Source organism: Phyllostomus hastatus, unplaced genomic scaffold (genome assembly GCF_019186645.2).
Source record: "Phyllostomus hastatus isolate PE091 unplaced genomic scaffold, TTU_PhHast_1.1 phas_contig_30, whole genome shotgun sequence".
NCBI lineage: Eukaryota > Metazoa > Chordata > Mammalia > Chiroptera > Phyllostomidae > Phyllostomus > Phyllostomus hastatus.
In genome coordinates this window covers 5,695,138-5,723,093 of record NW_025333841.1, presented here as the reverse complement: position 1 = coordinate 5,723,093, position 27,956 = coordinate 5,695,138, and the positions used below count along the sequence as shown (strand labels likewise).

The 27,956-nt window shown below is 36.6% G+C and overlaps 1 pseudogene; it reads right to left on the bottom strand.

Annotated features, from left to right (window-relative positions):
* Nucleotides 1–21,393: 21,393 nt before the first annotated feature.
* On the bottom strand, nt 21,394–21,484 carry LOC123819164 (annotated as a pseudogene).
* Between the last annotated feature and the right edge of the window lie 6,472 nt (nt 21,485–27,956).

Genomic DNA, 27,956 nt, shown 5'->3' with positions numbered 1-27,956 from the left:
CTTCGGGAAGCTACCAGCCCCTATGCCTATTGATAAGTGGCTCCAGGCTTGGCACTAGCAGCAGCCAGCCTAGATTCACAGCTTGGCTTCGCCCAGGAAAATGCCACGCTGAGCACAAGCAGCAGCCATCTCAGATTGCTTTATAGCTCATGCAGGATGGCCCCAGGCAGAACACAGGGTGGGGGGCTGACCTTGGCCTGCACCACCAGGGAAACCCCAAAGCCTGCACACCCAGTGGATGGCTACAGACCACATCAGAGCACCAGCACCCTGCCCCTGCATAGCTGATCCTCCATGGAGAGCAGAGGTTGGTGGTCAGGGGTCACAGCCAGTCCTTGAATCTTACTGGCCTCAGTAAATCCCTCTCATTGACCTACCAACAGCAACCAAAGCTCAACTACAAGAGGAGGGTGTACCCAAACCACACAAAGGGTGTACCTTGAGTATCCACCTTGGGTGACACGGGAGGCTATGCTACTGGACCCTACAGGAGACCTATTACATTAGGTCATGCTACCAAGACAGGGAGTCATAGCAGCTCTACCTAATACATAGAAACCAACACAGGGGGATGCCAGAATGAGGAGACAAAGAAATATGATCCAAATGAAAGAATATATCAAAACTCCAGAAAAAGAACTAAACAAAATGGAGGTAAGCAGTTTATCAGATGCAGAGTTCAAAAACACTGGTTATAAGGATGGTCAAGGAACTTAGTAAGGACCTCAGCAGCATAAAAAGATCCAGTCAGAAACAGTCAGAAATGAAGGATACACTATTGAAATAAAGAACAATTTACAGGGAAACACCAGTACACTGGATGACTCTGATAATAAAATCAATGATTTGGAACGTAAGGAACCAAATTACAGCCAATCAGAACAACTAGAAGAAAAAATAATAATAATTAAAAAAACGAATATAGTGTAAGCAGCCTCTGGGACAAATTCAAGTGTTCCAACATTCACATCATAGAGGTACCACAAGGAAAAGAGAAAGAGCAAGAAACTGGAAATCTATTTGAAAAAAAAATGAAAGAAAACTTTCCTAATTTAGTGAAGGAAATAGACATTCAAGTCCAGGAAGCACAAGGTGGGTACAAAGAGGCCCACACCAAGACACATCATAGTTACAATGCCAAAGGTTAAAGATAAAGAGAATCTTAAAAGCAGCAAGAGAAAAGCAGAGAGTTATTTACAAAGGAGTTCCCATAAGACTGTCATCTGATTTCTCAAAAGAAACTTTGTAGGCTAGAAGGGATTGTCAGGAAATATTTAAAGTTATGAAAAGCAGGGACCTACCACCAAGATTGCTCTACCCAGCAAAGCTATCATTTAGAATGGAAGAGCAGATAAAGTGCTTCCCAGACAAAAAAAAAGTAAAGGACTTCATCATTACCAAACCATTATTATATGAAATGTTATAGGGACTTATTTCAGAAAGAGAAGATCAAAACTATTAACAATAAAATGGCATAACAAATTAAGCAAACAAAATGAACAGAGACAGAATCATGGACACAGGGAGCGTTTTTATGGTTGCCAGATGGGAGGGAGGCTTAGGAGAATGAGTGAGGAGGTGAGGGGATTAAGAAGTACAGATAGATAGTTACAGAATAGCCATGGGCATGTTAAGTACAGTATAGGAAATGGAGTAGCCAAAGAACTTATATGGATGACTCATGGACATGAACAATGTTTTGGGGATTATCTGAGGGAGTGGGGTATGTGGGTGGAGGGAACAAAGAGGGAAAATTTGGACAAAGGGGGAAAATAGGCCAAAGTCAGCCCCTCCCCACCCTGTGTTCTGCCTGGGGCCATCCTGCCTAATCAATAAAATATAATTAAAAAATAAAGTATATAACTTGTTGATTTAATACATATATACAGTGTAAAAAATTCCCCCTCCATCAAGTTAATTAACACATCCTAACCAAACATATTTACCTTTTTTTGTGTGTGAGAACATATAAATTCTACTATCTGAGCTAATTTCAATTATACAGTTATCAATTATAGTCACCATGCACAATCTCTTTCTATTTTATCTCTAAATTCTGCCTCTCCTTCGTTTCCATACTACTACACATCATCCACACCACTTATTTGTTGGTTCTGTGATTAACAATCTTCCAGGTTCACAGTTAGAGTAAAAATGTGACTTTGGGGAGACTTGCCATAGTAACTGAATTTCCTCTCTGAAAAAAGAACCATGAAAGGACAATGTTTCCCATGTAGTTTTAACCCCCCAGATACCCATGGACTATATGGTGCTTGCATATATTAGTGATGCAAATCTGGGAAAAGAACAAAACCAAGATGTTATGACCAAGACATTTGATTTTCACTGGAATGTCCCATGCAAACAGCATAAACCGGTGAAGTGGCATTTGGCTTGAACTTTTAGAAGGCATGCCAGTCTACAAAGAATCCAAACGGCAAATGTTCCAATGAGAATGACTCATTGTTCTTTTCTCAATGTAACTTGATACTGAACCTTAAGAGATTGGGAAAAATATGAATTTTATCATTTCACTAAAGTCATTTCCCTTATATGGGCACCAGTGATCTCGTCTATAATATGAGCACATAAAAGTTGGACATAGACCTTCCAAGTCTAATACTCTGTTTCTATTTGGATTTTTTTAAATGGGTGGGTTTAACATTTGCTTTCTGGAGGGAGTGGAGAAGGCAGCTCCTGAGATGAGGGGAGTGTTCTGAGAAAAATAAGGTTCAAGGACAGACTTCACTGCCTTTCCAGTTTTGTCCAGTGCTATACTCCCTGTTCTTTTCTTTCAGTTTCAAGGACCAATAAAAGTGATGGATACTATATGTGATTGTGTGTCAGTGGGGTATGAAATCAGTAAATGAGAAAAGTGGGTACTGGCTTTTGGGCTCTTGGCTACAGCACTGTCTTGCCTTTCTGGCCTCGAGTCATCCGGCTGCTGTCTTGAAAAGCTGGCGCTAGGATGAAATACATCATCAGGTCTCCTCAAATGTTGCCAGTTGGAGGGCAGGATGCCAGTGATATGAGGACAAAGTGAATGCTCCTAGTACATTACAGGTTTTATTTATTTAACAAAAACCCATAAAACCCATTTTTGTCAGGCACTCTTCTAAGAGTTTTACAAATATTAACTCATTACATTTTTATAACATGGGTTAGAAATTAGGACCTAATATGCCCCTTATTTTACAGAGTAGGAAATTGAGGCACAAAGAGGAAAACTGCATTGCCTAAGTTACCCAAACATCTAGTAACAGCAGAGATTAACACCCAAGCACTTTGGCTTCACAGTCCATGCTTTTAACCATGCTTTATCCCACAGGCCATGGGATACTGAATATTCTGGTGTGGTTCTCCATGTGTTTCAGTCCAAACGTGCAGTGGGTTTTGTGAATAACTGGCAGACCTCAGCAGCGGGACAATACCATGGCCTCCTCAGTCCTATCAGCCTGCCTTTGACTTAGGAGTGTAACATTGCTAGGAATGTTACATTTCCCCAACCCTGGGTTTTCAATGGTAAACTCTTTTTCATCCTTCCCTCACTGAGATTTTGTGCTCTCTGATTTCTGTCCTGTAGGTTTGCCTGAGTTCTCAGACCTTATCTACAGAAGAGTAAACATTCCCTTCAGCCTCTTGGTTTACTCAACCAGCCTGTAAATAGAAAGACAGTCATGTTAACAATAGCTGTTGTTTATTGAACCCTTACTATATGTCATGCTCTGAGATAAACTATTTCCATGCATTATCTCATAATCTTCTCTTCAACCCTATGAGGTGGCTTCTATTATGATCCTCATTTTACAGATGAAGAAACCAAGGTTCACGCAGTCTGAGTTACTAACCCCAGGCCACACTTTTAAGTACGTGGTACTGAAGTACTTTGGCTGTATCTGATTCAAACTTCTTGGGTTTAACTATTACTTATCCTGCCTCTAGCACTGTTTTGGGACTGCTCTCCCAATACCATATGTACATTCTGCAGCTGCCCATGTTATTATTGATATGCCCAGGTCTGTGTCACTAGGTTATAATTTTAATACAAGTATACCATTTTCTTATAGTAATACAAACTATTTTGGGTTTGTAAGGGAGCATTTGCCTTGCTCATAATTGGACACCTTGTGTAATGGATAAGGGCCAGCTGGTCTTAGAGAAGTTATAGAAAGAGACAGTGAGAGAATTTAACTAAGCCAGGGAGACTAAGGCCGGTCATATATCACACTCCTGTGGGCTTTCTGAATGGGGCATGTGGATCTTCTATTGGAATGGATCTGGATAGGAAGAAAGTGTTGTGAATAAAACATAAGAATTGTTATTATAGCAGATGCAAACATCTCTAGGGTTTGTGCATATACAATATTCCCAGATATACTTTTTTCCGTGTTTGGAGACTAAATGATTGTTTCTCTCAAATGAGCGCTGTTTGGTTTGAGAACAACTGAGGCGATATTATATGTATGGATGCTGCTAAAATATCCACACAAAGGCTAAATTAACAAAATCAGAAGTTAAAACTCACTTGACTTTATTAATCTTTGTAACTCAAGTGACACTCTCAAGAGGAGGAAATTGAGGCACGGAGGGGAAAACTACATTATATGTCAAAAAGGAGCCTATATGCTTTGGGTCTGATTCTAATTGCCAGTTAATACAAATCGTAGAGTATTCTTAATCAGCCAATTAACTGACCTAACAAATATAATAGGGAAAGAAGATGGGAGGGGTCAAAATTGGAAATAACAAATCCATCAAGGTGGAGTAGAATTCTTGTGAGGTTAATGGTGGACACCCTTTAAAGTACAAAGATGTTTTTCTACCTTGACTAGGTTCCTGTTTTTCTTTTTTTCTCCCTTTCCTGACATTTGTAATTGTTGGAACCCCTATTTGGCTGATTAGCTAATTATAGGGGGAGGGAGGATGGGAGGGGGGGAGGGAGGTTGGGAGGGAGAGAGAGGGGGAGAATTAAAGACATGTAAAATATGTATTCTTAAAAAATCTATGGTTCTTTATTTTCTGAAATAATATCTGTATGAAAATAGTTCACTGTAGTTAAGGGTTTATTATTATTTAAAAGTTAGTGCATCATATTTTTTTACTGGAACAATTAGTTGCCTCCTAATTTACCTTAACATATAAATTGAGATTGAAATATTCTGTGAAAAGTCTGACATGAAGGCAGCCAGTTATTTGTGGCTTGAATATATCTTCATAAAAATTTTTAAATAATAGTAAAGCAAAAGCTGTCTGTATTGGAAATGTGTATTAGTGGGACAGAATTATGTTTTTATTTGGATGCTGAAAATTATAATACATTAAAGAGTACTGGAAAAATGTGCATGTAGGTAAAATTCTCAATTATTATTTACCATTTTATAAATATGTGTATTCTCAGAAGTTGATAAGAAAAACAGTTTAGACTAGAAAGAACTGGTTTTGCTCCAAAAATTCAGTTGCTGGGGTTTTCTTTGCGGGTGCAAGCACATCATTTTTTATATTTTTGGAAACAGTAAATGATGAAAAGCTGCCAGAGGAAGCTCAAGGTGCATCTTCTAAACCTGCTCAAGCCCCACTCCCAGAGTTGTAAGTGTTCTTTAAGCTTTGTGAATCATATGTCATACTTCAGTACTTTCATCATTGCTTGTCTAGACTTTTGTCATCAGGCTATGGAGATAGAGATTACCTAGTTATACCTTCTTATTGAACAGAAGAGAAATCAGGGGCACAGGAGGGGGAAGGGACTTGTTTAAGGTCACAGGAAATTTTCTGCCTGAGCTGGGAGCAGGTCTCCAAATTCCCAGTTCTATGTTCTTTCCTTTCTTCCCATATCCCCCTTATATAAATGATACCAATAGCCAAAGGGCAAATGCCAAACACCATGTTCTGTTAGGGACTGTTTTAATGCACAATCTGCTGCACTCCAACGCTGGTCGCCTTCATTTTTAAGTCATTCCTCAACGGCCAAGTCCAAGACATATATCTTAGTTTTATTCTTATGAGTCCAATCCTTTTCCCTAATGCATTATTTACATGTCTTCTTTATGTTCCCAAATGTTCTCAGGGGAATAATTGTGTCCTGAATTTGGAAGTAAAAATGATTGTAGGATCTATTCCTTTTAATCTGATGACTAGGAAGTGCTGCCTTTTCAGTTCTCTAAGATTCTGATTAAAAGGATTGTTCAAAATAGTTCCTCTCTAATGCTATTATAAACTCTACTGGGCCCTACAGGATAGATATATGTACCTTGATTTTTATTTGTCACTTTCTTGGAGAGGAGAGAGGGTGTTTGCTTTTTGTTTTCTCCATTTTTGGTTGAGTTTTGTTTTCAACCTTCAGGCTTTACATTTTATTTGCGTAGAGGCTTCTCTTATTTTTCTGACTGAGGGCTGGTGTCTCTTGAGCTTGGAGGGTTCATCACAAATTGCTTGTAAAACAAGATCTGATTAGGAAGTAATATATTCATCTGTAACTCCTCCATAAAAGTTATTCAAGTATTGTGACAAAATAAGTGTTGTTTACTTTATACATTTTCTGCAAATTCTAAAGATTTCGCCTAACTTAAAGGCTCTCATGGAATCTCGGGGATTGTGGCTTGCCCACTGAGAGTATAAAGGCTGGCTAAATTAAGTTGATTTGCCTGTGAAAGAAATGCTTCCATTATTCATGTCAGAAGCCTGTCACATCAAATTGAGGGAGTGGAGAAAACCCTTTTTTATCAACATTTAGAAGCCAGAAAAACCAACCATTGAGGGCCTGAATTTCAATTGGGGAAAAAGTCAGGCTGAAAGCAAGGTTCAAAAAAGGTGGCTGGGGGGGTCTGGGTATTTGACTAATGTTGAAAATCAGTAGAGGAGATTGATTTAACTTTGGCCGAAACTTTTTATATACACAGACTGAATGAAACTTCTTAAAGCAGCAAGTAGTACATACAATCTTGGTGTCTTTCATGTGTAAACTTGTCAAAAGTAGTTAAGCTAATTCAAATTTAAATCTCCTTGAATTCCTATTCTTGGACTCTTAATTTGTTTATTTTAAAGGATTTAGAAATGCATTTCTTGGGTGTTACTTTTCAAACATTGATGAATGTATTTTGTTTCTCAAAGTTCAAGATTATAGGCTCTGATGTGTGATTAGAGATTGAATTAATAAAAGGAAGACAGGCCGGTCAAGGATCGGCCCCCTTGTTTGTATCAGGTATGTGGGCATTTGTCTCTGTGTGGATGTATTGTATATGTATATGCACACACACACACACACACACACACACACACATAACTTCAAATTAAAAACAGATCATTAAGAGAATAACTCAGAACAGTAAGGGGAGGACTGTTTCCCAAGACAAAATATCTTTATGTGATATTAGTTTAGGAGGATTCTGTTGTATTTGCCAGGATGGTGGATTTTGTTATAAGTATAAGGATAAGTTATCGGATGACTTATGCAATGAAATCTGATGTTCACTCTTTTTGCAATATTTGATTTCTATGAGCACATGCATTTCAAATGATGGTGTGCTGCAGTAAAATCAATCACAAGGACAAAGTGTCTCATATCAGCAAACTTAAACCTTAGCAACCCTCATTTACCTTGAAAGGGTTTCTGCCATTATTATCTAAGTAGTCTTCAAATGGTAATTTTAATCTGTTTTTTAAAGGACATCTTTTGGGATGTCTTTTACTGAAAAACGTGGAACATCATTTTGTTTTGTTTCTTAAATACAGATTTGGAGGTTCTTACCTTGTTTGGCACCAGAAATGCTACAAAAATGAAAAATAGAACAATTTAAACTGTTTGAAGGGATTTTTGCTTTTTTCTCCCCTTTTAAAAAACGAGGCCTAAAATCCTGTTAAAGAGTAGGACTGAATTCCTCCCCCCACCCAACCTTTTTTGGTGTGTGGTTCTGTAGCACTTCAATCCTAAATTGAATTTTATGCTTAATTGATATTTGTGTTGAGTGGAAATAAGAGTTGGTTTGTGGTGTTCGAAGTACAAAAGTAATTACTTCTCCGAATTGACTGCAAATATGTGCAGGTTGTGTGGATGGGGGAGCAATGAGTGAAATAGAGAGGCGATTGTACTGTGGAGGGCTGGAATAGACAAGGATTAATGGTGAGCAGAATTGTATTTTGGTGTTCTTTCAGTAACGTTACAATCTCTGTGAAAGTGAATGCTGCTAACAAGGAACCAATGGGGCACAGAGTTGGAATAGGGGTGGAGGGAGGGCATGTCAGGGGTTGTGAACTGGTAAAAACAGAGAACCGTGTCAAAGTAGGAACTGAATATCTAACCTATGTGTATGTACAAAAGTACAAAACAAACAAACCAAACAACAACAAAAAAACCTCTGTAATTTGACCTGTGCTACTTTTAGATCATGAAACCACCAAAGGCAATTTTCCTATGCTGATAATGTTATTTTCTAACGAAGAAAATTTGAATTATGTAGAATCATAAAACAGTAGCTTGTTAAAACTGGGAGAACTTTAGAAACTGGATAGTTAACCAACCTTACAGATGAGAAAACTGGAAGGTCAGAGAGGAAGATGGACAGAATTGGCATCAAAATATAGTTTTTCTCATTCTCGGGCCAGTGAACTTCTCACTGATTTACACATGACTAAAAGGCCCAATTTTCCTCCACTTAGTGTCATACAATACTGTGTGGAGTATGTTAAATAAGATTAAAGAGGGCTTGGGGGAAAGGGTGAAGAAGGTGAAGGAGAAAAAGAGGTACAAATTTCCACTTGTAAAATAGGTAAGTCATGGAGATAGTCATGGACAGCATAGGGAATATAGTCAATATCATAATATCCTTGTATGGTGACAGATGGTTACTAGCCTTATCCTGGTGATCACTTTGTTAGTTATATAAATGTTGAATAACTATGTTGTGCACTTGAAGCTAATGAAATATTGTAAGTATACCATATTTCAATAAAAAACGTAAAAAGTAAAAAAATAAGATTATAAAAACATAAAAATGAAGTCTATTAAAATTTAAAACATGAATAAATAAATAAGTGGACAAATAAAAATTAAAGACCTCTGCAACCACGAGCCCCAGAGACAACCATTCTCAGCTAAGTGTATTTCTTCTATGCTGCTCTCTGGCCAGATACAAATATAAACATTATTATTTTCATCTTGTTTTTTATATTTTTGCTTATTTTATGTGTATTTGATATATATAACATATGATATATAATTTGTACCATATGATTCTGTAGATTTTCCAATATACACGACCTTTAATCGATATTATTATCAAATAGCTCAAAATTAGGGATTGTTTTCTCAATTTTATTTTTGTATTGTTCGTTGCAAGTGTATAGAAATTTAATTGATGTTTGTATATTAATCTTTATCTTGAGAGATTTCTAAGCTAATTTATTAGCTCTCATAGATTTTTGGTGGATTCCTCAGGGCTTTTTCTATATTAGATCATGTCATCTGCTAATAGAGATAATTTTTCCTCTTTCTTTACAGTTTGAATGCCTTTTAATGTCATTTTCTGTGCTAATTACCTCACCTAGAATTCCAGTACAATGTTGCATAGAACTGGTGAGAGCAGACCACCTTGTCTTACTTCTGATCTTAGGGGGAAAGAATTCAATCCTTTACCATTAAGTATGATTTTAGCTGTGATTCTTTTCCCTTCATTTTAAAATTTATTTGGGTAAGTGTGGAAAATTCTCCTTTTCTGCACTTTACATATGCAAGAACAAGTCACTGAATTTGGGAAACACTTTTGACTATGTGACTCTCTGCTTATGCAGGGTAAGATTGCAAGCAGTGCTGTGACAGACAAAACACTTGACTCTGATGATGCTAAGCATCCCTTGATGCCTTCCCCACATCACTCATATGTGTAGAGAATGGGACCAGAAACCGGGTTTTGTAAGCATTCACTCTCTAAGGCAATACAAGTGTTACTCTTTTCTCTAACTTTGGCGTGAAAGAATTCCATAATTTTTATGGTCATCTCACAGAGGACCAACTTTCTCAAGTTCCACAAACTTGAGAAAGAGGAGAAAAAAATAGGTTGTCCCACATGCTTTGTTCACCTCTGTAAAGTCTTCCAAAATGGCTTTTTAAAAATGAACCACCATCTTTTGAAAGTGATAACATGCACCTTTACAAAAACAGCAAATCTCTAGCCAGTGAACCTGTACCACCTGTCCCAATCCACGAGTTATTTATTAAAAGAAAGAAAATTAAACTGCTATCTTTTGCAAACACCAGTAAATCATGGACAAAACCAAAGAGGGGTAGAATCAAGGGTGGAGGTAAAATGGAGACAACTGTACTTGAACAACAATTAAATTAAAAAGACAATTAAAAGATAAAGCCCTGGCTGGCGTAGCTCAGTGGATTGAGCGCGGGCTGTGAACCAAAGTGTCACAGGTTCGATTCCCAGTCAGGGTACATGCATGGATTGCAGGCCATGACCCCCAGCAACTGCACATTGATGTTTCTCTCTCTTTCTCTATCTCCCTCCTTTCCCTCTCTATAAATAAACAAACAAACAAATAAATAAAATAGTTTGCTTAAAAAAATTAAAAGATAAAAATAAAATAAAATGAATTATTCTAAACATTCAGAAAGGGCAAAAACTCCCAGAAAAAAAGTAAGAAACTTTTGTTTTCCCTGAAGAGATTGTGCTATTAGAAGCCATGTTGCTTCTCAAGCTTGGCAACCTAACAGGTTAGCCATGAACTTGTAGGTGGAACACGTTCTGGTGCCTCCCTTTGGTCTTTCTTTTCCTGTGCTTCTAAAGCCTATTTCCCTTCATCTGATTTTTCCTTCAATATAAAATTGTCATTCTCTTTGAGAAGGCAAATACCAGTTTCATTATGTTGCAGTTTTCCCCTTTATAAAAGGAGATTAAAGCCAGCTGTCACTCAACCCAAGACAATGTTTCTGAAAGGAAATATAAGGACCAGAGTTTCCAGAGCCTCCAAATTTCTAAAGAAGTGAGACTACATATTTTTATTAGTAATTGCCCATTTGTAATTGTTAACAGATTTTAATTTTACAGTGTGACAGAGGCCATATTTAATCTCTAGCCCTGGCCCAAGTGCAAAAGATTCAATGATCTTTTAAAGTGACTTTTAAAAATAAGTAAAAAATTATATGTTTAGTCATAAATTATCCATTTTAGGTATCCTTAATTCCTTTGTGTATGTCCAAATTTCCATCTGATAACATTTTCATTCTGCCTAAAAGACTTCCTTTAACATTTCCTGTGTTACAATTCTGCTGGTTATAAATTCCTTCAGTTTTTGTGTGTATGAAAAAAGTCTTCATTTTAAAACATTTTTATTTTGAAAAATTTCAAACAAACAGCAAAGTAGAAGAAATAGTTCAATGAACACTCATATACCATCACCTAAATTTGGCAATTATAATAATTTTTCTATATTCAATTAATCTGTTTTTAAAACATTTTAAAATCAATTACACACATCATATTTCACCTCTCCATAATTCTTACATCATTAACAAGATGACATTTTTGTCTTCATAATGACAGTACAATTATCACAGCCAACAAAGTTAACAATAATTCCCTAATATTCTCTAATATCCAGTCTGCAACTAAATTTCCTTGATTATACCAAAAATGCCTGGTTTATTCAAACCAGACGTCAATCAAGGATCATTTGATAGTTATACCTCTTAAATCTCTCCTAATGTAGAATACTCCTGCTATCTCTCCACCTTTATGCCTCCGTATGTGATATTGCGATTTATGATAAGAAATAGATATTTGGCTTTTTTTCTTTGTCCCCATTTATGACAGAACTGCTAAAACTTTTGGCATTTCCTAACTGATGAGAACATCATGGTATCAAGGTGTATTTTATTATGTGAATAAGGTGACTTTTGGAAAGCACTTAAGGATGGGAGCTGGTTGTCAGGGGAACCAACCAGGTGATTAGAGGATTGAAACTCTCAGTGTCCCTCTCTCTGAGAGGGGAGACAAGCTGGAGGTTGGATCAGGCACCACTGGCCAGTGATTTAATCAACCATGCCTATGTAATGGAGCTTCTATAAAAGCCCAAAAGTACAGGGTTTGGAGAACTTCTGCACCAGCGAACACATGGTTGCGTTGGGAGAGTGTGGTACCTGGAGAGGGCATGGAAGCCCTGAGCCCTTTCCCTGTACCTCGCCCTATGCATGTCTTCTGTCTGGCGGTTTCTGAGTAAGTAAAACTTTGCTATGAATTCTGAAAGCCACTGTAGCAAATTAATCAAACCCAGGACACAGGTCATGGGAACCTCTGATTTATAGCTCATGGGTTGGAAGTACAGGTAACGGTGAGGTAGGGGGTCTTATAGGACTGAACCCTTAACTTGTGGAATCTGATGCCATACTGTCAGAATTGAGTTGAATTGTAGGACACCTAGGTGGTGTCTGAGAGTTGCTTGTCAGATGTGTGCTGGGAACCTCTGGGCCCCCATGTTGGAATTTGGTGGGCAGAACACAAAAGATTGTGCCATTGACTTGTTTCAGATACCACGTCAGTTCTGTTGAATGCCCCACTTTCTGAGTTTTTTGCATCATTTCCTCATGGTGGTGTTTAACTTGTTCTTTTAAATTGTTCCCCTGTGTTTCACAACAACCGCATATTAGATCTAAAGGTTTGATCTGGTTTTCATTAAATATTTTTTGCACAAATAATTTAGAGGTGATGCTGTACACATCAGGAGGCACAGAGTATCTGACACATAAGTCCTACTATTAGTGATGACAAAATTGAACAGTTGGTTTGGGTGGTGACAGACTAATTCCTCCATTGTAATGTTTCTTCTCTAGTGCTTAACATATAATCAGTGGAGTGATACTTCGGCAACATGGGAATATCCAGTTTCCCATCAGCTTTCACCCAGTGGTTTATAAATCTATTGATGATTGTGTCCTGAATCAGTTATTTCATTATGATCAGAAAAATCATGATTTTCTGTTTCTATCACTCCTTCTTCAGTTGTGGGCTGGCATTGTCCTGAAAGAACCTTTCCTCATCAGCCTCGTCTGTTAGCTTTCTGTTTTATGCTCATTTCATCAGTTTGGGCCTAGGTTTGTCAGTATTATTAGCCTCAGGAGTCTCAAGTGGGGGTAAGCTGGCAGGTGATTGGTGGACAAAAGTGAGTTTTTCTCTTTAACAGTCCAGTTATAACTAGATTACTTCCAGTACACGAGGATATGCTGAGGGCCTAGTGGACAGCAACCTTGATCTGCCTGCTTCCCATCGGAAGCCTCCTGTCAGAGGGGTAGATGCCAACTCTGAAGTTGCCCACCTTGCTTGAAGGTGACCAGGTGATGTCCTATTTATTCCCATACAAATGGAAGATAGCCATTCATTTTCACTTGCCCACTGTGGCTCGCTTTGTTGCAGGCACTATGTAAAGTGCTTCATGTGCACTAACCAAAGGAATATTCACAAAAAATACTTTGAGATACATATTGTTTCCATTTTACAGATTACATAAGTGGGGCCTTGTTTAATTAACTTGGTTAGGATCATACAGCTAATAAATAGAAGAAGAGGAATAAAACCCAGGTCTGTTGCACTCCAAAGCCTATGCTCTTTTTTAATGATTTGAAATGTAATGATTTTAATAGTAATTCAACAAGTATATGCAGCATATATATACTTGCAATACCTAGAATATTAAAATAAACTTTTTGGTGTTTTTGATTTCAATGTGTTTTTATTTTTATTTTCAATTACAGTTTACATCCAATATTATTTTGTATTAGTTTCATATGTACAGCATAATGGCCAGACAATTATATATTTTGCAATGTATGTCCCCTGACATATCCATTATCCACAAGGCACCATACATAGTTATAACACTATTATTAGCTGTATATCCTATGCTGTACTTTGCATCCCCATGACTATTTTGTAACTACCAATCTGTACGTCTCAATCCCTTCACCCTTTTCACCAAGTCTCCCCACCTCTCCTGCCCTCTGGCAACCATCAGTCTGTTCTCTGTATCTATGACTGTGTTTCTGTTTTGCTTGTTTATATTGTTCTTTATATCCCACATATACTATTTGTCTTTCTCTGACTGACTAATTTCACCTAGCATAATACCATCTAGGTCCATCCATGCTGTTGCAAATACTAAGATTTCATTATTTTTTGTGATTGAGTAACATTCCATTGTATATATGAACCACCACTTTTAAAAAAATTTATTTATTTTTTAGAGAGAGGGGAAGGGAGGGAGAAAGAGAAACATCGATGTGTGAGAGATATATTGACTGGTTGTCTCTCTCACACCCCTAGCTGGGGACCTGGCCTGTGCCCTGACTGGGAATTGAACCGGCAAACTTTCGGTTTGCAGGCCAGCACCCAATCCACTAAGCCACACCAGTCAGGGCCTGAACCACCACTTTTTTTTATCCAGTCATTTGTTAACAACCACTGGGTTGCTTCCATAACTTAGCTGTTGTGAATAACGCTGCAATGAACACGGGGGTACATATTTTCTTTCGAATTAGTGTTTGGGGTTTCTTTGGATATATTCCCAGGAGTGGAATTGCTGGGTCATAGGCAGTTCCATTTTTGATGTTTTGAGGAACTTCCATATTGTTTTCCACAGTGGCTGCACCAATCTGCTTTCTCACCAACAGTGCACAAGGGTTCCCTTTGCTCCACATCCTCAACAACACTTGTAATTATTGATTTATTAATGATAGCCCTTCTGACAGGTGTGAGGTGATATCTAACTGTGGTTTTAATTTGCATGTCTCTGGTGATTAGTCATGTTGAGCATCTTTTTCATGTGTCTATTTATCATCTGTATATCCTCTTTGGAGAAGTGCCTATTCAGGTTTTTTGTACATTTTGAAACTGGATTGTTTGATTTTTTTGGTGTTGAGTTGTATGAGTTCTGTATAAATTTTGGATATTAAACTCATATCAGATGTATCATTGGTGACCATGTTCTCCCACTTAGCAAGTTGTCTTTTCATTTTTCTTGTGGTTTCCCTTGCTATGCAAAACTTCTTAGTTTGACATAGTCCCATTTTAAAATTTTTCCTCTTGTTTCCCTTGCCTGAAGAAATATTACTAAGAGAAATGTTTGATATTTTACTATGTTTCATTCTAGGAGTTTCATGGTTTTGAGTCTAACATTTAAGTCTTTAATCCATTGAGTTTATTCTTGTATATGCTGTAAGAAGGTGGTCTAGTTTCATTAATTTGCATGTACATGTCCAATTTTCCCAGCAACATTTATTGACTATACTGTTTTTATCCCATTGTATGTTTTTGCCTCCTTTGTAAAATATCAATTAACTACATAGGCATGGGTTTGTTTCTGGGCTCTCTATCTGTTTCATTGACCCATGTGTCTGTTTTTATGCCAGTACCATGCTGTCTTGATTACTATGGCCTTGCAGTTTAATTTGATATCAGGTAGTGTAATATTTTATTTCGTCTATAAAATCCATACTCCTTTGATCCTTGCCTCTTCTGAAGATCTGAACTAGCAACCTTTCCTTCTCTGAAGTATCTGATTTCAATTTTCATCACTTTTTTTGTTTTCACATCTGTCTCTCATATTCTATTGTGAGATCCTAGACGGTAATGTTTGCTGTGTCTTATTCATGGTTTTATTCTTGGTGCTTAGCATGTACTGACTGATGAATGTATGAAGACAGTAGAGTTGTTAGGAGCCACTGAATCTGAAAGATGTGATTTCATATCCTGACTTTGCTGCTTACTAACTTTGTGATCTTGAGAAAGTACATTATTTTATCTGTCTCTGCTTCTTTCTTTATCTACTTTCTGTCCCTATGGATTTGCTATCCTAGACATTTCATGTAAATGGAATCACATGATATATGCCTTATGTATTTGGCTTCTTTCACTAAGCAAGATGTTTTCAGGGCTCACATGTGTGGTGACACACATCAGTACTTCATTATTTTTATGGCTGAATAGAAATCCATTTTATAGATAGATTGCATTTTGTTTGTCTATTCAAAAGTTGAAGGATATTTGAGTTGTTTCTACTTTGGCTATCATGAATAATGCTATTATAATCATTTGTATACAAGTTTTCTGTGACTATATATTTTCAATTCCCTTGGGTATATATGCTGAAGTAGAATTGCTATGTTATATGGTAGCTTTATGATTAACTTTTTCTGGAAGTGTCAAAAGTTTTTCCAAAGCAGCTCTTCCATATTACATTCCACTAATAATGTATGAGGGTTCCAGTTGATCCATATCCTTGCAACACTTGTTAATTTCTGTTTGCTTTTTTTTAATTATAACCATTGTGTTATAAGTGAAATCCTGAATGGCATTTCCCTAATGACAAGTAATGTTGAGCATCTTTTCATATACTTATTGGCTATTTGTATATCTTCTTTGGAGAAATGTATATTCAAATCATTTTTAATTGGGGTTTTAGTCTTTTTATTGTTGACTTCTATTGTTTATATAGCCTAGGTATAAACTCAGATATATGATATGCAAATATTTTATCCCATTGTGTGGCTTGTATTTTTACTTTCTTTATACTGTCCTTTGACCTACACAACTTTTCATTTTGATGCAGTCTGCTTTATCTAACTTACTTGTTATTGCTTGTGCTTTGGATGCCAAATTAAAAAAAAAAAACATTGCCTACTCCATGAAGCCATGAAGATTTATAGCAATCTTTCCTCCTAATGGTTTTATAGATTGAGTTATTAGAAGTCCATTTTGAGTTAACTTTTATATATGGTATGAATTAGGGGCCCAAATTCACTTTTTGCATGTGGATATCCAGTTGTCCCAGCACTTATTGTTAACAAGGTTATTCTTTCTACATTGAATGGACTTGGCACCATTGTCAAATTCAATTGAGCATACATATGTGGCTTTATTTCCACACTCTCTGTTCTATTCCATTGATCTATATGTTTATTCTTATGCCAATACCACAGAGTATTCATTACTGTAGTTTTCTGATAAACTTTGAGATTGGGAAGTGTGAGTCCTCCAACTTTGTTCTTCTTTTTTCAACATTGGTCTGGCTATTTGGAATCCCTTGTGCTTCCATAAGAATGTTATGAGCAGCTTTTCCATTTCTTCAAAGGAGGCACCTGAAATTTTGACAGGGATTTTGTTGACTCTAGATTATTTGAGGGATAATAAGACTTTCTAATCCATGGACATGGGATGTGTTTCCATTTATTTAGGTCTCCTTTACTTTTTTCCAACAACATTTTCCAGCTTTCATTGTAGACATTTTGCACTTCTTTTGCTAAATTTATTATTAAATGTGTTATTATTTTTGATGTTATCATATGTGTTTTCTTAATTTCATTATGGTATTATTCAGTGTATTAAAATGTAACTAATTTTTCTATATTAGTCTTTCATTTTGCAACTTTCCTGAGCTCATCTTTTTAGCTTTAATAGTTGTGTGTGTGTGTATTTCTGAGGGTTTTCTATATATAAGATCATGGCATCTGTGAGTGGAAATAGTTTTGCTTCTTCCTTCTCTTTATTTTTATTTTTTCAAAACTGTTTTGTCATCATTCTGTTTATCTTCTTTTTAACTATATTTTATTGATTATGCTATTACAGTTGTCCCAATGTTTCCCCCTTTGCCCTCCCTCCACCTGGTATACCCTACCCCTTCCCTCCAGCAATCCCCCCACTTATTTCTTGTACACGAGTCATGTGTGTAAGTTCTTTGACTTCTCCCTTTCCTTTGCTGAGCAAAATCTTTTTAGTTTGATGTGGTCCCATTTGTTTCTTTTTCTTTTGTTTCCCTTGCCTGGGGAGAGATATCTGATTACTATTACTACAAGCAATGCTAGAAATTTTGCTGCCTATGTTTTCTTCTTTGATTTTTATGGTTTTGGGTCTAACATAAGTCTTTACTCCATTTTGAATATATCTTTTTGTGTGGTGTAAGAAGGTATAGTTTCATTTTTCTGCACATATCTGTCCAACTTTCCCAGCACCATTTATTGAACAAACTATCTTTAGCCCATTGTATGATTTTTTCTTCCTTTGTCAAATATTAGTTGGCTATAAAGGTATGGGTTTATTTCTGGGGTCTGTATTGTGTTCCATTGATCTATGTGTCTGTTTTTATGCCAGTACCATGCTGTTTTGATTACTATGGCCTTATAGTATAGTTTGATATTAGGTAGTATGATTCCTCCAACTTTGTTTTTCTTTCTCAGGATTGCTGTTGACATGCAGGGCCTTTTTGGTTCCCTATAAATTTTTGAAATATTTGTTCTAGTTCTGTGAAATACATCATTGAAATCTTGAGAGGAGTTGCATTGAATCTATAGATTGCTTTGTGTAGTATGGACATTTAAATACTGTTAATGCTTCCTATCCATTAACATAGTATGTGCTTCCACTTATTTGAATCTTCTTTGATTTCTTTCTTCAGTATCTTAAGTTTTCCTAGTACAGGTCTTTTACATCTTTGATTAGGTTTATTCCTAGATATTTCATACATTTTTAAGCCATTGTGAATGGGATTGTTTTCTTAATCTCCCTTTCTGTTAATTTTTTATTGGCGTATAAAATACAACTGATTTCTGAATATTAATTTTATATCCTGCTACTTTGCTGAATTTATTGATCAGTTCTATTAGTTTTTTTATGGAATCTTTGGGGTTCTCTATATTGTGACATATCTAAATGAAGACAGTCATACTTCTTTCTTTCCAATTTAGATGCGTTTTATTTTTTCTTCTTGTCTGATTGCTGTGGGTAGGACTTACAGTACTATATTGAATAAGAGTGGTGAAAGTGGACATCCCATAGCACTTTCTTATAATCATTTTCATCTCTGTAAAATCAGTAGCAACAGCTTCACTTTAATTACTAAGTTTTGTAATTTAAGTCTTTTTCCTTTTCTTCTTGATAATTCTATTTAAAAGTTTGCCAATTTTGTTATCTTTTCAAAGAAACAGCTTTTGGTTTCTTTGATTTTCTCTATTGTTTTTCTATTTTGTGTTTGGTTTATTTTTACTCTGTATTATTTTCTTCCTTCTTTTGCCTTGAGTTTAGTGTGCTCTTCTTTTTCTAAGTGGTAGGTTAGGTCAGTGATTTGACATCTTTCTCTTTCTTTCTTTCTTTCTTTCTTTCTTTCTTTCTTTCTTTCTTTCTTTCTTTCTTTCTTTCTTTTATTGTAGGCATTTATGAGATTAATCTCCCTGCTCTTGTTGCTCATAAATTTTGGTATGCTATATTTTAATTGTCATTTATCTCAATGTATTTTTTAGTTTTCCTGAACTTCTTCTTTTACTCATTGGTTATTTAGAAAAGTATTGTTTAATTTACACACATGTGTGAATTTCCAAATTTCTATCTGTTATTGATTTTTAATTTCATTACATTTTGGCCAGAGAATTTGTAGAATTTCATTTTAAAAAAAACTATTTTTAGCTCATTCTGTTGTGGTCCAGTGGATTGAGCACTGGCCTACAAACCAAAGGGTTGCTGGTTTGATTCCTAATCAGGGCCCATGCCTGGGTTGCAGGCCAGGTCCCCAGTAAGGGGCACATGAGAGGCAACCAGACATTGATGTTTCTCTCCCTCTCTTTCTCCTCCCTTCCCTTCTGTCTAAAAATAAATAAATAAATAATCTTAGAAATATTTTTAAATTTTCATCTTCAGTTTTCAAAAGAATTTCATTTTAAAAAAGATACTAATTTTGTGGGCCAATAGATGGTTTCTCCTGGAAAATGTTCCATGTGCGCTTGAAAAGAATGTGTATTTTTACTGTTGCATGATGTGTTCTAAAAAATCTGTTAGGTGTGGTTGATTCAAAGTGTTCTTCAAGTTTTCTGTTTCCTTGCTGATCTTCTCCTTGGCTATTCTAGCCATTATTAAAAGTAGGATATATCCCTGGCTGGCATAGCTCAGTGGATTGAGCGAGGGCTGCGAACCAAAGCATCGCAGGTTCGATTCTCAGTCAGGGCACATGCCTGGGTTGCAGACCACGGCCCCCAGCAACCGCACATTGATGTTTCTCTCTCTCTTTCTCCCTCCCTTCCCTCTCTAAAAATAAATAAATAAAATCTTTTTTTTAAAGTAGGATATAAAAGCCTCCAAATATTGTTGAATTGTTCATTTTACTCTTGAATTATATCAGTTTTTGCTACAAGAATTTAGGCCCTCTTTTTTTAAAAAAAATTATTTATTTATTTTTAGAGAAGGAAGGGAAGGGGAGAGAGAGAGAGAGAGAGAGAGAGAGAAACATCAATGTGCGGTTGCTGGGGGCCGTGACCTGCAACCTAGGCATGTGCCCTGACTGGGAATCAAACCCTCAATGCTTTGGTTTGCAGCCCTTGCTCAATCCACTGAGCTATGCCAGCCAGGGCCATAGGCCCTTTTGTTCAGTACATAATTGTTATATTTTCTTGATGGATTCATCATTTTACCATTGTAAAATGCCCTGTGTCTCATAACAATTTGTGTCTTAAAGTCTATTTTGCCCCATTTTTTAATACATAAATATTGTTTCTTTGGATAACATTTTTTCTTTTTATACATTTTATGTTTAAATTGTTTCTTTTTTTCAGATTTTATTTCTTTTTAGAGAGGGGAGAGAGAGAGAGAGAGAGAGAGAGAGAGAGAGAGAGAGAGAGAGAGAGAGAGAGAGAGAGAGAGAGAGAGAGAGAGAGAGAGACATCAATGTGCGGTTGCTGGGGGCTGTGGCCTGCAACCTAGGCATGTGCCTTGACTAGGAATTGAACCTGCGATGCCTGGTTCGCAGCCCACGCTCAATCCACTGGGCTACGCCAGCCAGTGCTAAATTGTTTCTTATATTTTATGGAATAAATTTTAAGATTATTCATTTCCCCATTGCATTTTTTGTATAATTGAATTGTGCTAAAATGGTCAAAAAAGATCATTTCATGAAAGAGTTTCAATTAAAAGATCTTGTCCTTACTACAAATGCCACACCAGAGATAAATGTGGGCAATCCCCCCATTTCAATATAAAAACCTCAATTGGGATGATAATTCTAATACGTTACAGCCTCGATTTTCCTTTGGAAACTGCAATGAAAATACAAAAGGTTGGTAGTCGTTTACACTACTTAAACTGAATATTTATAGGCTTAATTTTTAATATTTTTAAAAATTATGGTAAAAATCATATATCTTAAAATTTACCAGCTTAATCATTTTTAAGTCTATATTTGATCATGTTAACCATATTTACATATTTTGTGAAACAGATCTCCAGAACTTTTTCATCTTGCAGGACTGAAATTCCTGTACTAATTAAACAATTCTCCCTTGCTCCCTTCCCTCAGCTCCTGATACATAACATTCTTTCTATATCTATAAATTTGATTATTATAGTTAACTCATATAAGTGGTATTATACAATATCTGTCTGTTTTTCACTGGCTTATTTCATTTAGTATAATGTCTTTAGTAACAAACTATAGAAATGACCCCTGAAAGTATAGTCCTTAGTATAATGTCTTTAAAGCTCATCCATGTTGTAACATGTGACAGGATTTCCTTTTTTTTAAGGCTGAAATAATATGCCATTGTATATATATACCACATTTTGTTTATCTGTTCATCTGTCAATGGACATTAGCGTACCTTCACTTCTTGGCTATTGTGAATAATGCTACTATGAATGTGGTTGTGCAAAGATCTCTTTGAGATATTTTAATTCTTTTGGATATATACCTAGAAGTGGGATTGCTATATCATATGGTATATTTTTATTTTTTGAAGATCAGATTATTGTTTGATATATAATTCGCCTACTATAAAATACATCACTTTAAATGGTATGCTTCAGTGCTTTCTAGCATGTTCACAATACTGGGCCACTAACAGCACTATCTTATTCCCAAAGAGTTTTATCATCCAAAGATGAAATACATACCTGTCAGCAGTCACTCCTTACTTCTCCCATTCTCCCCAGCCTGAAACAACCACTGATCTACTTTTTCTCTTTATGGATTTTCTAATGCTGGTTATTTCATATAAATGGAATCATATAATGTACGATCTTATGCAAATGACTTCTTTCACTCAGCATGATGTTTCTAAGGCTCATGCATGTTAAAGCATGTATGAGTACTTCATTCTTTTTATTATCAAATAATATTCTATTGTATGGATAAAACACATTTTGTTAATTCATTTATCATTTGATAGGCATTTGGATTCTTTCTAGTTTCTGACTATTTTAAATAATGGTGCTATGAACAGTTTTTAGAAGCTTTTGTATGGACATATATTTTAATTTTGTTGGTATATACTTAGTAGTGGATTGTTGGGTTACATGGTAATTCTACATTTAAATTTTCAAGGAACTGCCAAAGTGTTTTCCAACATGGTGGCATCATTTGACAATTTCATCAGCAGTGTATGAGAATTCCAGTTTCTCTATATTTTTATCAAAGTTTGTGTTGTCCACCCTTTTTATTATATCCATCCTAGTATGTGTGAGGTGGCATCTTTGTGATTTTTATTTGCATTTCTCTAATAGCTAATTATGTTGAGTATCTTTTCATATGCTTATTGCCCACTTCCATATATTCATTAGGGCATGTTTATTTGGATCTTACTCTAAAACAAAAAGTTTAATATTTGAAAAACCTGGATCAATGTTCCACAGATCTGCAATGTGAATTACTTAGCTCTTTGGGATTTGATGACTTGCCCAATGACACACAGTGGATTAAGAGCAGAGGTTGACTGATCTACCTACATGGGGCTTTCTGCTACCTTTTGAGTCAGCAAATTACTTAATGCAGCTCACTGTGGTGGGGTGCAGGTGTCACAAGCTATGGATACAGTCAGACCTGGGTTACATCTCAGTTCCTTCACTTCCAAGCTTTGTGAGCTCAGACAATTAAATTAAGGTAGCCGAGACTCACTTTCTTTCTCCGCAAAATGGGGATGCTAATAGGACCTGACATGCAGTGTTCTCCTGAGGATTAAATAGTATAGTGCATGTAATGTGCCTGGGTCTTGTTTGCAAATGAGATGATCATCTACATAGAATACTCCAAAGGATTAACAGAAAGAAACCTCTTGGAATTAAAGGGTAATTAGTCACAGGCTAGAAACATTAATATATAAAAGTCACTGCTTTCATATATACCATCAGAAACAAATTGGAATTCAAAATTAAAAATCAATACCACTTATAATAGCACCAAAATTTAATTATTTATATATAAATCTAACAAAATACTTGTGGGATCAATATGCAAAAAATTGCAAGTCTTTCATGAAAGAAGTAAAAAAAAAGATCTAAATGACTAAAAAAATATTTCATGTTCATGGATTGAAAGTCTCAATGTTATTAAGATGTCAGTTCTTCTCAAGTTGATCTAGAGATTCAGTGAAAGCCCAATCAAAACCCCAGCAAGTTGTTTGTAGATACTGACAAACTGATTCTAAAGTTTATATGAAAAAGGAAAAGACCCACTCAGTCTTTTACTATGACTACAAGACTTACTGTAAAGCTACTGTAATTCAGACTGTGTGGTATTGATGAAATAGACAACTAGATCAATGGAACAAAATACAGAGCTCAGAAATAGACCCAAACAAATATAGTCAACTATTCTGTGACCAAGGAGAAAAAGCAATTCAGCAGAGAAAGGATAGTCTTTAAAAAAAAAATGGTGCTGGAACAACTAGACAACCATTAAAAAAAAAAACCTAGATGCAGACCTTGTATCTTTCACAAAAATGAACTCAAAATAGATGATAGACCTAAATGTAGTGTACCTGGATTGTGGCAGGTACTCCATTAATGGTCACCATAGTCATTTGGAACTGTTCTGAAGCTCTGTTCAATTGGCCAGTCAAGAACTAGTGCAGCCATAGTATAGTATAGAAATAGTATAAGGACTTTTGAGGGAAGCTGAGAGAGCCTTTGGGAGGCCTGATCTTCCCCCAGTGTGGCCAGGGATCACCTGCCTCAGAAGTCACATGGAGTCTTTATTACAAAGGCAAGTCCTGGGCTTACTGCAGACTCAGACTCCTTGTGACTTTAGTGTTTTTGTTTGTGTTTTGTTGTTTCTTCAGTAACAACCTTGGTTTTTTTTAATCCTTGCTCCAGGACATGCTCTGTGATTTTAGAGAAAGGGGGAGGGAGAGAGAGGGAGAGAAACATCGATTTGTTGTCTCTTACATGCACCCCCACTAGAGTCCCAACCTGCAACCTAGGCATGTGCCATAACTGGGAATCAAACCCGTGACCTTTCAGTTTACGGGTCTGACACTAAAGCAACTGAGACACACTGGCCACAGTCACCCTCAGGTGATTTTGATGGACATTCAGGTTTGAAAATTTAGGGTGTAGGAGTTAATCAAATAAAGAGTCTGTCAATATTTGGGTGATAGGCCCATCCATTGTCATAGCCCATGGTGTAGTGGAAAGAAGAGTAGGCTCTGGATTCAGAGGAACCTGGGTTCAAATTCTGCCACTGCCCCTTACTGACAGTATGTCCTTAGGCAAGGCACCCTCTTCTCTGAGCCTTGATTAATCTGTTGCTGAATGAGGATGGTAAAATAGTGATACTTGCCTCCTAGGCTTCTTGGTAGGTTTAAATGAGACAAAGCCTGGTCTCATCAGTATTGTCAGTGTCAGTTGAATTACATGTAAACAGCCAACCAAAGGAAGGCAGGAGAGTGGGAAAGAATTAAAGGGAAACAGGGTACTTGGTTGTTGTGGGGAAGTTGCAGAGGGGGGCTTTCGATAGCCAGAGGCAGGAAGTGGGCCATGCATACTGTCACAGGATAGATAGAAGTGATGCTGGAAATCTCAGTGGTTTAGCATTCTCTGGGAGCTGGGCCTGGGTGCCTGCTCTCGTACAGAAATGGCCCTAAGGATGGAGAGATTTGAGATCTGAGTGGCTGCCTAATTTCTGTCTTCAGAGTATCAAAAACCAGTCATAGAACATATCTATCTATCCCTTTTTAAAACTGGCATTTTTAAAAAGAAGCTGTGTTTTTAATGTTGCATACCCTTGGCTTCTTCAAGATGAAAAAAAAAAAATTCCTGAGCCCCCTCTGCTGGCTGTACCAGAGAAGAGCAAGTGAGGAAGTAACTAGAATGATCTCTAAAAAATGCATTTTCTTTTCTTTTTTTTAATATTTTTTTATTGTTGTGCAAGTACAGTTGTCTCCATTTCCTCCCCACCACTCCCCCATACAAACATGCATTTTCACAGGGACATACAGTGAAATACAATTACAATAACAGAGAGCTGCATGAGCTCACATGTCCTTTCATGCAGACCACACACAAAGACACGCACAAGCATGTACTGAAATAACACATACTCACACTAGTGCAGGGTTGTTGAGGGTACTCATTCAGGCCTCACTCAGGCCTGTATCTCCCATTCAGAGCTGTGCAACCTTGGGCAAGTTTATTTCTTTTTTCTACCTAGATTTCTTTAGGTATAGCTGATTACTTAAAATTACATACATTTAAGGTGTACAACTTGATATACATATGCCTCATGAAACATTCAATATAATCAAGCTACTCAGCATATCCATCACGTCAGATGGTTGCCGTTTTTCCTAAAGTTTCTTAACTTTTTTATTTTGTTAATTTAAAATGTATGTATATACATACATATATATATAGGTATACATGTGTATACTTTTATATGTACATTCATATTTATCTGAATTATAATGTATAAAAAGGGCCTACTTAGCACATAGTAAGCACTTGGTAAATGGAAGCTGTTATGCTTCCATTATTAGTAGTAAGTAAAATTCAACCTTTACATTAGAAATATTAGCAAATGTTTATATGGTGTTTACTATGTTCCAGGCACTATTCTAAGTGCTTTTTTTTTAATAATATATTTTATTGATTATGCTATCGCAGTTGTCCCATTCCCCGTCGCTTTATTCCCCTCCACCCTGCACACCCCCTCCCACCCACATTCCCCGCCTTTAGTTCATGTCCATGGGTCATATATATAAGTTCTTTGGCTTCTACATTTCCTATACTATTCTTAACCTCCCCCTATTTTCTACCTACTATTTATGCTACTTATTCTCTGTACCTTTTTTCCCTCTCTCCCCTTTCCACTCCCCCGCTGATAACCCTCCATGTGATCTCCATTTCTGTGACTCTGTTCCTGTTCTAGTTTTTTGCTTAGTTTGTTTTTGTTTTTGTTTTAGGTGTGATTGTTAATAACTGAATTTGTTGTCATTTTACTGTTCATGCTTTTTTTATCTTCTTTTTCTTGGATAAGTCCCTTTAACATTTCATATAATAAGGGCTTGGTGATGATGAACTCCTTTAAGTTGACCTTATCTGAGAAGCACTTTCTCTGCCCTTCCATCCTAAATGAAAGCTTTGCTGGGTAGAGTAATTTTGGATGTAGATCCTTGCCTTTCATGACTTGGAATACTTCTTTCCAGCCCCTTCTTGCCTGCAAGGTCTCTTTTGAGAAATCAGCTGACAGTCTTATGGGAACTCCTTTGTTGGTAACTGTCTCCTTTTCTCTTCCTGCTTTTAAGATTCTCTCCTTCATTTTAATCTTGGCTAATGTAATTATGATGTGCCTTGGTGTGTTCCTCCTTGGGTCCAACTTCTTTGGGACTCTCTGGGCTTCCTGGACTTCCTGGAAGTCTATTTCCTTTGCCAGAAAGGAAAATAGAAGATAAAATTGGGGAAGTTCTCCTTTATTATTTGTTCAAATAAGTTTTCGATTTCTTGCTCTTTCTCTTCTCCTTCTGCTACCCCCATGATTTGGATGTTGGAACATTTAAAGATGTCCTGGAGGTTCCTAAGCTGCTCCTCATTTTTTTGAATTCTAGTTTCTTCATTCTGTTCTGGTTAGATGTTCCTTTCTTCCTTCTGGTCCACACCTTTGATTTGAGTCCCAGTTTCCTTCCCGTCACTGTTGGGTCCCTGTATATTTTCCTTTATTCCATTCAGCATAGTCTTCATTTTTTCATCTAAATTGTGACCAAATTCAACCAATTCTGTGAGCACCCTGATGACTAGTGTTTTGAACTGTGCATCTGATAGGCTGGCTATCTCTTCGTTGCTTAGTTGTATTTTTTTCTGGAGCTTTGATCTGTTCTTCCATTTGGGCTATTTTTTTTTGTCTTGGCTCACCTGAGCCAGGAAAGGTTAAGTGCTTAAGGCAGGTTCTGCTGAAAGGACTGATGTGCCCTACTGTCTCTGAACATGCAGGTAAAAATGCTGGAATAACTCATCCCAGTGTAACAAGTCTATCCGCATGCACACAACCACAGTTCCGTAGAAGAAAGTACATTCTCGGTGGAAGGGGTCATAGCTCTTTTCTTTCCAAATTTTCCATCTGCCGCATTCCTTCCCTAAATGCTTTCTATGTATTTTCTCGTTTAATCTTGACAACAATCTTATGAGGTAGGTACTATTGTTACCCTCATTTTACAAATGAGAAAAATGAGTCTCTGAGAGGGTAAGTGACTTGTTCAGGGTCACACAGCTAGTAAGTGGAGGAGCTTCGACTCAAATGCTGGCAGCCTGGTTCCAGGGATTGTTCTACATCTGCCTAATGGGTAGGATTAAATGAGATGTTGCATGCAGAGTGCTTGACATAGTACTAGGCACATCCTAAACACTCAATAAATATCATCTATTATTATTCAGATTTAACCTTGCTACACTTACTAACTGTACCTATTCAGATCTATATACACATATAGAGAGGTTAACACCAGATGTGCCCACACATGAAAATATACAGATGTATGCATAGATATATAGAGATCTATTAATTTATTTAGTGTACTCAGTAATATCTACTGAGCACACCAAAGAAATTATTCTTTGCCTCGGGGATCTGACATTCCAGTAGGTGAGAAAGACAAACAAGATTTAAAAACTACGTACAGTTGATCAGATAGTGTTCAATAGAAAATATATGCAGGGAAGAGAGACATA